Here is a 10776-nt window from a genome sequence, read left to right as displayed (position 1 = left end):
GGTGTGGCTGAGTTCCTGGAACCCTGCCCCTCGCCTCGAGCCACCCAAGAGATCTGGTCTTGTGCTCATCCTCCCTGGGAAGCAATTAGAAGCATAATTAAGGGACGCCTGGGTGGCTCAGTTGGTTAAGCGACTGCCTTTGGCTCAGGTCGTGATCCCAGAGTGCTGGGATCGAGTCCCACATTCGACTCCCAGCTCCATGGGGAGTCTGCTTCTCCCTCTGATCTCCCCTCTCATGCTCTTTCACTCTGTCTCTCTCTCTCTCTCTCAAATAAATAAAATCTAAAAAAAAAAAAAAGCATAATTAAAATGTCTCCCAGGTCCCTCTGCCCCTTCAAGGGCTCATTCCCAGCTAATGAGGGATGTGGCTAAGGGGGGGGAGTTAGAAGCAGGGTGTGGTGGAACCGAGTGGGGGGACAGGGTCCCTGGGGGTTGCATCAACACAAGCCCACCCAGCTCTGGCCACCATTGGGGTATCTCGCCTCCATCCCCCCACCCCCTCACCCCTGCCCTGCAGTGCTGGGCTCTCGTGCTTCTTGGGCACACGCCGTTCTGTCCCATTACTGTGGTAAGGGCTGGGTGTCAGCCCTTAGGACCACCCTGTGCCTGTCACGGCCCTTTGTATTGGCCTCATTTATCCTCATGACCACTCAGGGAGGCCCAGACTGTTCTGTTACCCCATTCTACAGACGAGGACACTAAGGCAACTGGCCCCGCCCCACTGAGCTGGGAAATGGAGGAGCTGGGCACAGACCCAGGCCCTTGCTCCAAAGCCCTTCCACAGGCTCCCCACCCCTGTCCCAACCTGGTGATTTGCACTTCAGGACCCGGAATGACCAGTGGGGCCGGTGATCTGGCTGAGCGGAGTGGCGCAGAGAGAGGCCGAGCTCGTTGGGGTGTGCCTGGCTCACCTGGGCTGTGTGCCCAAGGGAAGGGGGTGCTGCCTGTTGCCAGGTTAGGCGCTGGTGGCTGCTGATTCATGTCGTCCAGAGGGCCCGCCAGGAAGTGCAAAGGTCCTTCCTGGAGTCCCCCGGGGCTGGCCTCTGTCTCTGCTGGGCAGGACCAGATCTTGCCAGCCTGCAGCCTTGGGCCTGTGTTCCTGCTGGCGTTCAAGCTCATCTTTGACTCTGTTCTCCCATATACGCAAGCCACTCTCCACTACACCCGGGTGGCACCATGTTTCCAGAACAAAGAAAGTGGACAAAAGGAATAGAGTGTGTCAGAACACGGGGGGGGGGGGGGGGAGAGGTTCTTAGGATCTTTGAATTTAAGGACCTGGTTTACCTTCCCCGTCCCCTCCCACTGCCCATTTTACAGATGGGCAGACAGAGGCTGAGGGGAAGAAAGCGCTGTCTGCGTCCCATGAGCAGAGCAGAGACTGAGGTGGGCCGGACTGGCTCCAGCTCTGACATGTCAGAAGAAGGGCGAGCCAAGCCCGTGCACCGTGCGGGGTGCAGGGGCTCCCAGAGCCCAGAGTGTGTTAGTGGTCAGGGTGACTGGTGGGGGTGGGGGGCTGAAGTTTTCAGGTGTAGGTGGCACCCCCCACCCATCCCTGGCTCACCCCTGTCCTCCCAACAGCCTCCCAAAGGGCCTCGCCCTTGCATACTGGGGCAGGTCCTCCCCACCCCCACTCCACCCCTACATACACTCAGTGGCAGTGATAGCCACAGGCAGAGTATCCAGGACCCTAAAGAGCCAGACGGAAGATGTGGGAAAGACAAGTTAGGAATAGTGACCCGAGAGCTCGTCTAGCTGTTTTCCCCTTGGCAACAGCCAGATGGGAGATTGGAAAGAACGTTTGGGGGAGGGCAAGGTATTTGTGGGCAGATGGGTATCAGCGGCTCTCCCTCTAAGACCTGTTGCTCTAACCCACCAAACTGCTCTTCTCCAAGAACGGACACTCCCAGGAGGGGACCAGTGGGGCCAAGGATAGCCGCCTTCCCTGGCAGGACTCTAGCCTTGAAATGACTCCTTGGCATATTATAAAATACCTGCCAAGGCCACAGGGCTCTGCTGGATTTTGTTTTGTTTTTCTGCCCTGCTTTGTTGCCAAAAGGATCAGAGGCAGCTTATGAAAATATGGAAAATACAATAGGATAAAAATAGATCAGCACGAAAACAGGGCTGGAACAAACAGTACAGTGAACCAAGAGGGTGGTATGTAGAAATGTGCTCCAGGTGGGCCTCCCCAGTTCTCAAAGATGGGCTGCAAATTGGACCCTGAGCTTCCCGTCAGTCAAAGTGAAAAGGGAAAATCCACCCGTTACAAAACACACAAGTCCACAAGGATACAACGATCCCAGAAACAACTGCTTTTTCTAGGGTCTGAGAGGGGTGCTTGTGAGGTCTTTGAAGGAGCCGGGAACGGGATCTCAGGCAGCGTTCTCACCAACAGCCTCCTAACCCATGCACTCACACCAACCCTATCAAGCAGCCTTTCTGCTCAGTGTCAGGCGAGCGCTTGAGGCCGAGGTGCAGATCTGTACGATCAAGTCTATGGAGAGGGCCAGACCTCAGTGACCCAGTGAGTCACTTCTCCAAGACATGTCCTTGAGATTCTCCCAAAGCAGGGTTTCTCAGCCTCAGTACTGTCGACATCTGGGGCCTGATCGTTCTTTATTAGGATCTGTCCTGTAGGAGGCTGAGCAGCAGCCCTGGTCTCCACCGCCTAGATGCCAGAAGCATCCCCCAGCTATGTCAATCCAAAATGTCCCCAGACACTACCACGTGTCCCTTTGGGGGCCGAAAACCCCTGCTCCTACAAGGAGTGCTGAGACACCTTTTTTTCCCGCCCCAATAAGGGCCAATTTAAGACAAAAGTGTTTTCAGGTCACGTGTTTTTTATTCAGCGAGGAAAAAGGGTTATAGAGCCCCGCGGGGAACAAAATGTATCTTCTTGCATCTTAAATCAGCCACTTTCCTGAGCAAGCTGGCAGGTCTCTAGCCAGCAGCACGGTCCTCAGAAGGCACTGAGAAGTACCGCACAGCTTTCTGATCACTGCCCCCCCACCCCACCCCGTGGGGCCAGACTGAGCAATGCACTGAGAAGGTGATGCCTTCCAGCGTGACTTGGAAGATGCCCCTTCAGTGTCATTTCTCGCAACTGGGGCTCCGTCCCGGCCCCCAGAAAGGGACATCAGGGCTGCCTGCAAGTTTGGGGTAGTGTTCTCTGAAGACAGAAATGGGCAGCGCAGATTCACCTGGTGATTATTGAGCACCTGCTGTGTGCCTTGCTCCGAGAGTCTCGTAGGGACGGTGAGAGTACACAAGGCAGTGGACAAATCAGACACGGCCCCAGGGCGGAGCTGTGGCTTTCCTGGGCTTCTCCTCCGTAGAGATGGTTTGAATTAGGTTTATGACCGTGCTGGGAAAAAGGTGCGTGCATTAAAATTGTATATGAAAACGACTTTCTTTGGCCTAAGAGCTTTTCACAGATTTTCTTCTGATTTTAAGGAAATTAAAACATGTTCATGGGCCTCTGGAAGTCCTGAGGGGCCCGAGCACCGCACCTGCTGGGTCTGATGGGGAAATCCCACAGTGGGAACGTGGGCTTGGGGTGAGGCAGGGGGAGAGGGGGAAATAGAGCATCAGCAAGCAAGAAGATGAGCCCAACACTGCACTTGGCACCAAGGGCTTTGCAGGGAGAAACTGCTGGGTGCTGAGACAGGCGTTGACCTGGATCTCACTTTAGAGAAGGCCGTTAGGGCAGGCTCCCTGAGAGAGGAGAGTTCGAATCAGACCCAGGGATGAGAGGAATCCATGATGTGAGGAGTTGGAGCTGCACGTTTGGGGGAGTGAGGACATACCTCACTTTGGCCTGAGTGTCTGGTGATGGTGACGTTCCTGAGAGGAGATGCAGAGGGGCACCAATTTCAGGAAAGCTAGCGTTGGTCTCAGACATATGGAAGCCATTTCAAGTAGAAATGGCGAGAAGGTGGCTGTGGGGGCGGCGAGTGCCACGGACAGAATGTTGGTGACCCTGTAAGTTCATGACATTGAAGTCCTACCCGCCCCCTCCCGGTGTGCTGGTCTGAGGAGGGGGTGACCAGGTTTAGATAAGGTCATGCACGTGCGCCCCCCCCAAAATGGGATTAATGTCCTGATAGGAAGAGGAAGAGAAACCAGAGCACTCTCTCTCTACTGTGTGAGCACACAGCCAGAGAGCGGGCTCTCGCCAGGAACCGAATCTGCCTGCGTCCTGATCTCGGACTTCCAGCCTCCAGAAACTGGGAAAAATGAAAGCCTCATGTTTCAGCCCAAGCTGACTGAGACGGTGGGCCACCCGCATGTGTCAGCAACTGCTGGCCTAGATGGAGTCGTGGCCCAGAGCTGCAATCCAAAGCCAAACGGAGAAGTGAGACCAAGGACAGAGCTATGGGTTGGAAGAACCCCGGACCGGAGGCAAGGTCAGGACTGCTGAACTTCTCCTGTCCAGCGCCACCGAGTGGGTGCGCTGGTCCGTCCAGGCTGGGAAGAGACAGGGCTGCCCTCTGCTTGGCCGCTCCGGTCAACCACACCTGCTGGGCTGGGCTTGGACCCCAAGTGAGCACCATTGACTCCCCATCAATTGTTGGGGCCTGGAGGGTTTTTCCATCCATAATCTGTCTGTCTGCCTTGTGACCCTAGAATCATTTAGAAGTAACAGACTGGAGGGCAGTTGCTGGGATGGAAATGGAGTTTTGCTTCCAGACTCAATTGACCCAGAGGCAGATCAAACTCATGACCTTGGCCCCCAATCCATCAAAGTAAGTGCCCCAGGCCGTGGCTGGGAGAATTAATGCATCATGGTGTCAACAGTCAGCTGGCAGTTCTGTGTCCTAGAGAGACCTTCCTCTCCCTCCTGCAAGTGGCGGGGAAAGGGGGGGTTGGCGCATACACCCCAGGAGGGGCACAAAACCATCTCTCGGGCTGCAGGGATAGATATGAGAACTTTGCTAATAATTATGGTAGATCCTGACCTTGGATGTTTTTCTCCCTTACAAAGCATGATTGGCTTTAGGGCTGTGGGGAAGAGAGCCCCCTTTCCTGGGACTGCTGGATTCTGGCATATGGGCTGCCTCAAGGCCTCTTCTGGCTGCCCTTGGAGAATGGCCTCAGAGCTCTGCAGCCAGAGGCTCTTCCTAAAATCAGACCAGGGGTGCCTGACTGGCTCAGGGGTTAAGCGTCTGCCTTCGGCTCAGGTCATATGATCCCAGGGTCCTTGGGATCGAGTCCCCTATCAGGCTCCCTGCTCGGCGGGGAGTCTGCTTCTCCCTCTCTCCCTCTGCTGCTCCCCCAGCTTGTGCTCGCTTTCTCTCTGACAGATAAATGAATTTTATTTATTTATTTATTTATTTATTTATTTATTTTTAAGATTTATTTATTTATTTGACAGAGAGAGATCACAAGTAGATAGAGAGGCAGGCAGAGAGAGAGAGAGAGAGGGAAGCAGGCTCCCCGCTGAGCAGAGAGCCCGATGCGGGACTCGATCCCAGGACCCTGAGATCATGACCCGAGCCGAAGGCAGCAGCTTAACCCACTGAGCCACCCAGGAGCCCCGATAAATGAATTTTAAAACTAACTAAATAAATCTTTTAAAATATCTATTAAAAATAATTGTGACAAATGAAAGAGTAAATAAATACATAAAATGCAGGTCAGACCCAAGGCTGTAAGGCCAACTCCGGTGACCTCCCCTAGGCTGGGCTCCACACTGTCCCCTACTGCCTGATGGTGCCCTGCCTGTCCCCAGCTTTGTGGCACGTCCTCCTTGAACCCTTTCCTTGCCACCCACCAGAGAGCTCGGTGTTCCTGTGGAAGCTTTGCAAATGCCTTGCTTTCCACCTGGTAGGATTCCGCTGCCTGTTTATGGGTGACTTCTCCCTGTCTTCCTGTCCTTATTGGTGTGCCAAACTGCTACGAATCTATTTTCTTTTCTTTTTTTTTTTTTTTAAAGATTTTATTTATTTATTTGACAGAGAGAGATCACAAGTAGGCAGAGAGGCAGACAGAGAGAGTGAGAGGGAAGCAGGCTCCCTGCCGAGCAGAGAGCCCGATGCGGGACTCGATCCCAGGACCCTGAGATCATGACCCGAGCCGAAGGCAGCAGCCTAAACCACTGAGCCACCCAGGCGCCCCCGAATCTAGTAGCTTAAACTGCCACACGCTTCCCCTCTTACAATCCTGGAGGTCCCAAGGCAGAAATGGCTTTCACTGAACTAAAACCAAGGTGTCAGCAAGTCTGCATTTCTCCCAAAGGGACGAGGAGAGAGTCCATTTCCAACCTCTTCCTGCTTCTAGAGGCCACCGGCCCTCCTTGGCTCATACCTTCCTCTGTCCTCAAAGCCAGCAAAGTAACATCCTTTATCTTCAAACCTCTCTTTCTCCTTTCCTCCCTCCCTCTGGCTCTCCTGCCTCCCACTTGGAAGGCCCCTGGTGATGACTCTGGGCCTACCCGGAAAATCCAGGATAATCTCCCCGTTTCAGGATACTTAACCACCTCCCCAAGGTCCCCTTTGCCGCGTAAGTAACATGTCCACAGGGTTCAGAGATTAGGACGTGGGCATCTTTGGGGGCCGTCATTCTGCTTGCTAGAACAATGAGAAAAGCTGTGTCTTGTTCATTCTGTATCCTTCGGCATGAAGGGAAGTTCAAAGACACTTTTCTCGTGAGCACCTGAGTGAATGAATGAATGGCTCCCTAGAGGCCAGGTGGGGGCAGAAGCCATTGAGTGAAGGTAGGAGGAGGTGGGAGAAACCAGAGTGTAGCCTGAGCCGGGCCCCTCGTGCCTCTTCTGCTAACTCCTTTTTGCTGGTGGTCTGGGCCTCTGCTCAGCCTGGAGGGGCCCTGGGCACAGAAGCAGAGGGCAGAGGGCAGGGTGCCTGAACACCAGGACACATGAAGGCAGCAACAGTGGAGGAGGAAAGCTTTCAGGAGCCCCCTGGGCCCCACATGTCCTGTGTCCTCGACTCTCAGGCCAAAAGTGCAGCCCCCAGGCCCCCTCCGTGGCCCGAGCATGATCTCATCTTTCCAGCCCCGGGGGGTGGGTGCTTCCCCGCACTGCGGCCGCACTGCGGCTGGTGGGCTGGCTGTGGGCTCCTGCAGACACAGCCTGTGATCTTTGGGAAGCTCCTGTCAGTAAGACTGAGAGCCTCAGTTTTCCTTTCTTTTAAGATTTTATTTCTTTATTTGAGAGAGAGAGAGAGAGCACAAGTAGACAGGGCAGCAGGCAGAGCAAGAGAGAGAAGCAGGCTCCCCACTGAGCAGAGAGCCCGATGCGGGGCTCAATCCCAGGACCCCAGGATCATGACCTGAGCTGAAGGCAGATGCTGAACTGACTGAGCCACCCGGGCACCCCGGAGCCTCAGTTTTCCTAACTGTAGAAGATAATAATAATAATAATAATAATAATAATAATAATAATATAATGGCTCTCTTTCTGGGGTTTTGTGGGAATTAGAGAAAAGATGGTGTACACAGTGAACCTCAACCAGTTCAGCCCTAGGAACTATTAGTGAAGGTCGGGAGTCTCAGCCCCCATTCCAATGTCTACCGGCTCAGTAGATTCAGGCAGTCCTTCGCCCCTCTCAGCCTTGGTTTCTCAATCTGTTAAATGGGTAGAAGCAACTCAAACATTTGCAGGTGAGGATGGGAGGAGGCCCTGATGCGAAGTGTGGGTGGGTGGTTAGTCCCATTACTGTACTCAGGCCCCTGGGGGAGAGAGATGTCTTCCCCCGCCGAGTAGCGTTCCCAGAACTTCCAGACTCGCAGAGACCCAGCTCTCAGACAAAGACGCCGCAGGACCGTCCTGGCTTCTGGACCTCCCTGCTCTGCACTCCAAGTGGCTATTGTGAGGCCAACAGCTGTCTCTGCCAAGTGGCATCTCTGGGGCACAAAGAGCAGTGGAGAGGGCAGGGCACACTGGCTCACTGTCCTCGGGGCTGAGCAGCCGCAGCTGGGGGTCCCCGGGGGTTCCTCTGACCTCCACACCATGGCTGTCCAGCCACCTGGCCTGTCCCTACGGACTTCGAGCAGCCCTCCAGGAGCACCTGGGCAGCACAGAGCCTCTGTCTCCTACAGCGCCTTTTACTGGGGGCCCCTAGCAACAGTAAGGTTCAGGAGGGTGACCTTGGACCTGGGGACAGGATGCCGGTCCTCATTCCTTATGGCACCGACCCATTGGGAGGACGACTCTGATACAGCTGCCCCCTGGTATCAGGCACCCACATGTGCTTCCCACGGCCGGTACCCCAGGTGAGGTCACGCTGGGGGTCCTGTTTCACTGGTGCAGAATCTGGGACTCACAGGGTTGATTAAATGGCCCAGGATCACAGGCTGGGGGACCAGCAAAGCCCAGATTGGAACCCTGCCTCCCTGGCCTGCTCAATGCCAGTCTATACCCTTTGCATGGACTCAGAGCACCAGAGTGGGCGTGAGGCTGATGTACAGACACCAGGGAGGAGGGCCTGGGCACTCTCAGCCCAGAAAAACACGGACTGCCATTGACCAAAGGCCAGGGGGACAGGCACGAGGACTTCCCCCAGTTCCCGGCAGCCCGAGAATTCTAGAGCCCCCCGCGCTCCCGCTTTTCAGAGAAGTACGTTTATAGAGGAAAAGGGCCAGCGTGATGATAATTCAGGACATCTGCCGCCAGAGTTAAATAAGCGCCTCATAATGATGGTGATTTAGAAATTAACGGGCGCCTGGGTGGCTCAGTTGGTTAAGCGATGCCTTTGGCTCAGGTCACCATCCGGAAGTCCCGGGATTGAGTCCCACATCAGGCTCCCTGCTGAGCGGGGAGTCTGCTTCTCCCTCTGACCTCTCCCCTCTCATGCTCTCTCTCTCTTTCCCTCATAAATTAGGAAAAAAAAAATTAATGCCACTGTTCGCAGAGCGATGCACGACCACTTCGCGGCCATGACTGAACGAATCGATGAAAACACAGGTGCTGGGGATACGCTTCAGGGCACAGAGAGAGAATGAGGAGGTTCGAGAGGGGACCCCCCTCGAACTGGGGCACTCAGCTCCCCACTCCAGCCCCTTCTCCAGGGCATCACCAGGGCTTCTCTGGCCTGGGGCTTGTGTCTTCTCTTTGCACAATGAGGGCGCTGGTCCACTTGGGGAGCCTTGAGGTGGTTGTGTGCATGGGGGCAACCCCCTGGCCTGACTGCCAAGAAGAGGAGGAAACGACTTATGGCGGGGGGAGACCCAGACCACCCCCAGGTGACACCAAACAGCTGTGGAACCTTGGCAGTGACCTACTTGCACGTGTGTTCGTTTGCTCGTCTGTAACAGGAGGGAGGCCCCATGTCCACGTGGGAGGACATACGAGTCTGCTGGGGCCGCCACAGCAAATCACCACAGAGATGGCGCCTTGAGACAACGGACACGCATTCTCCCAGTCCGAGAAGGTGGTGAGGGCAGGGCAGCCTCCTTCGGGAGCCTCGGAGGGAGAAATGTCCCCCGCCTCTGTCTGGGCCTCTGGGGGTGGCTGGCCAACCTCGGTGCCCCATGGCAGCTGCCAAAATCCCTCCTCTCTGCCCTCTCTGCGTGTCCCCAACCCCCTCTCCTCTCCTGTGAGGACCCTAATTGCAGGCTGATCTTGTTGGGATCCATCTGCAAAGATCCAATTTCCAAATCAGGTCACATTCACAGGGACCAGGGGTTAGGACTTGGTCTACCTTTTGGGGGGAGGCAATTCAACCAGCCCCAGAAGGCATTTTGGGGAAGCAAAAGCCGTGAATGCCAGGTGTTGTCATTCTCATGCCAAATCGAGGATGGTGCACGGTGGGGAGGGGTGAGGGGAGACTCATCTTCGTCTTCGCGGCGTCGTCGGTGCACCCGCTGCCGGCCAGGCACACGGGGGTGCCACAGGGAGTCCAGGTGGAGGGCGGGACCTTGACCCCAAGAAGAGGGGAGGCTGGTGATCGATAGAGGGAGGAGTCTGCACCAGGGTCTCCTCCACACGTGACTCTTGCCAGCGAACCCCTTCCGACCACCAGAGAGCGGGAAATCTCCGGGGCTCTAATTATTATTTTTATCCTCCCCTACATAGCGGCCTGCCCTGTCTTTCCTCCTCAGTCGAGTCTTGGGGGGCCGTGTGTGGCTCTCTCAGCCCTTCTGGGGGCGCTCTGCTGGTGTCATGAGAGAAAACCAAGCCCCAAGAGACACTCGAGTTTCAAGTCGCTGCTTTCTCCAATCTTGTCACCTGCACCCTCTGCCAGAAGGTCTAACTGAACCTTGACCACCACCCACCCCCTGCCATGTCACCCCATGCCCTGTGCTTTCGCATGGCTGGTCTCCCTTCTGGAACATTCCTCTGTGCCCCTCCCTGCCCCTGCTTAGTGCTCCCCCCCCCCTTTAGCATTTATTCCTCTGTGATCCCCTCTCATTCCCTTGGACCATCGTGTACTCCGCACTTGACTGGGAGGTCCCTGAGGGCAGGAAGACAGTCCCAACCAGTACCCAGATGCTGTCTGGATGTTCATGAAGGAAATCACCCAGAGACCCGGATTTGAATTCCCTCGTCGCCGTCTTCCCAAGTGAGTGCCCTTGGCCTCACCAGCCAGCTGGAGCTTGATGTCCTCGTTTGCCTCCCTGGCCGGCCCGGTTGGTATGTTGACAGACGAGTGGGTTTCTGGGACTCCTAATCGGTGCACAGGACTAGGGCGTCTACCCCCAGGGGCCCCCATGACCCAGCCTCCCCCAGCCCGCAGCTCAGCACCCAGCCTCCCGGGGATTGAAGTTGGAGGGAGGCCCGGGCTTCTGCAAACTCTTGGATGCCCTCCCCACCCCTCC

Source organism: Meles meles, chromosome 18, assembly GCF_922984935.1.
Source record: "Meles meles chromosome 18, mMelMel3.1 paternal haplotype, whole genome shotgun sequence".
Classification (NCBI taxonomy): Eukaryota; Metazoa; Chordata; class Mammalia; order Carnivora; family Mustelidae; genus Meles; species Meles meles.
The sequence above is the reverse complement of the archived record's forward strand: the minus strand, read 5'-3'. Positions refer to the sequence as shown.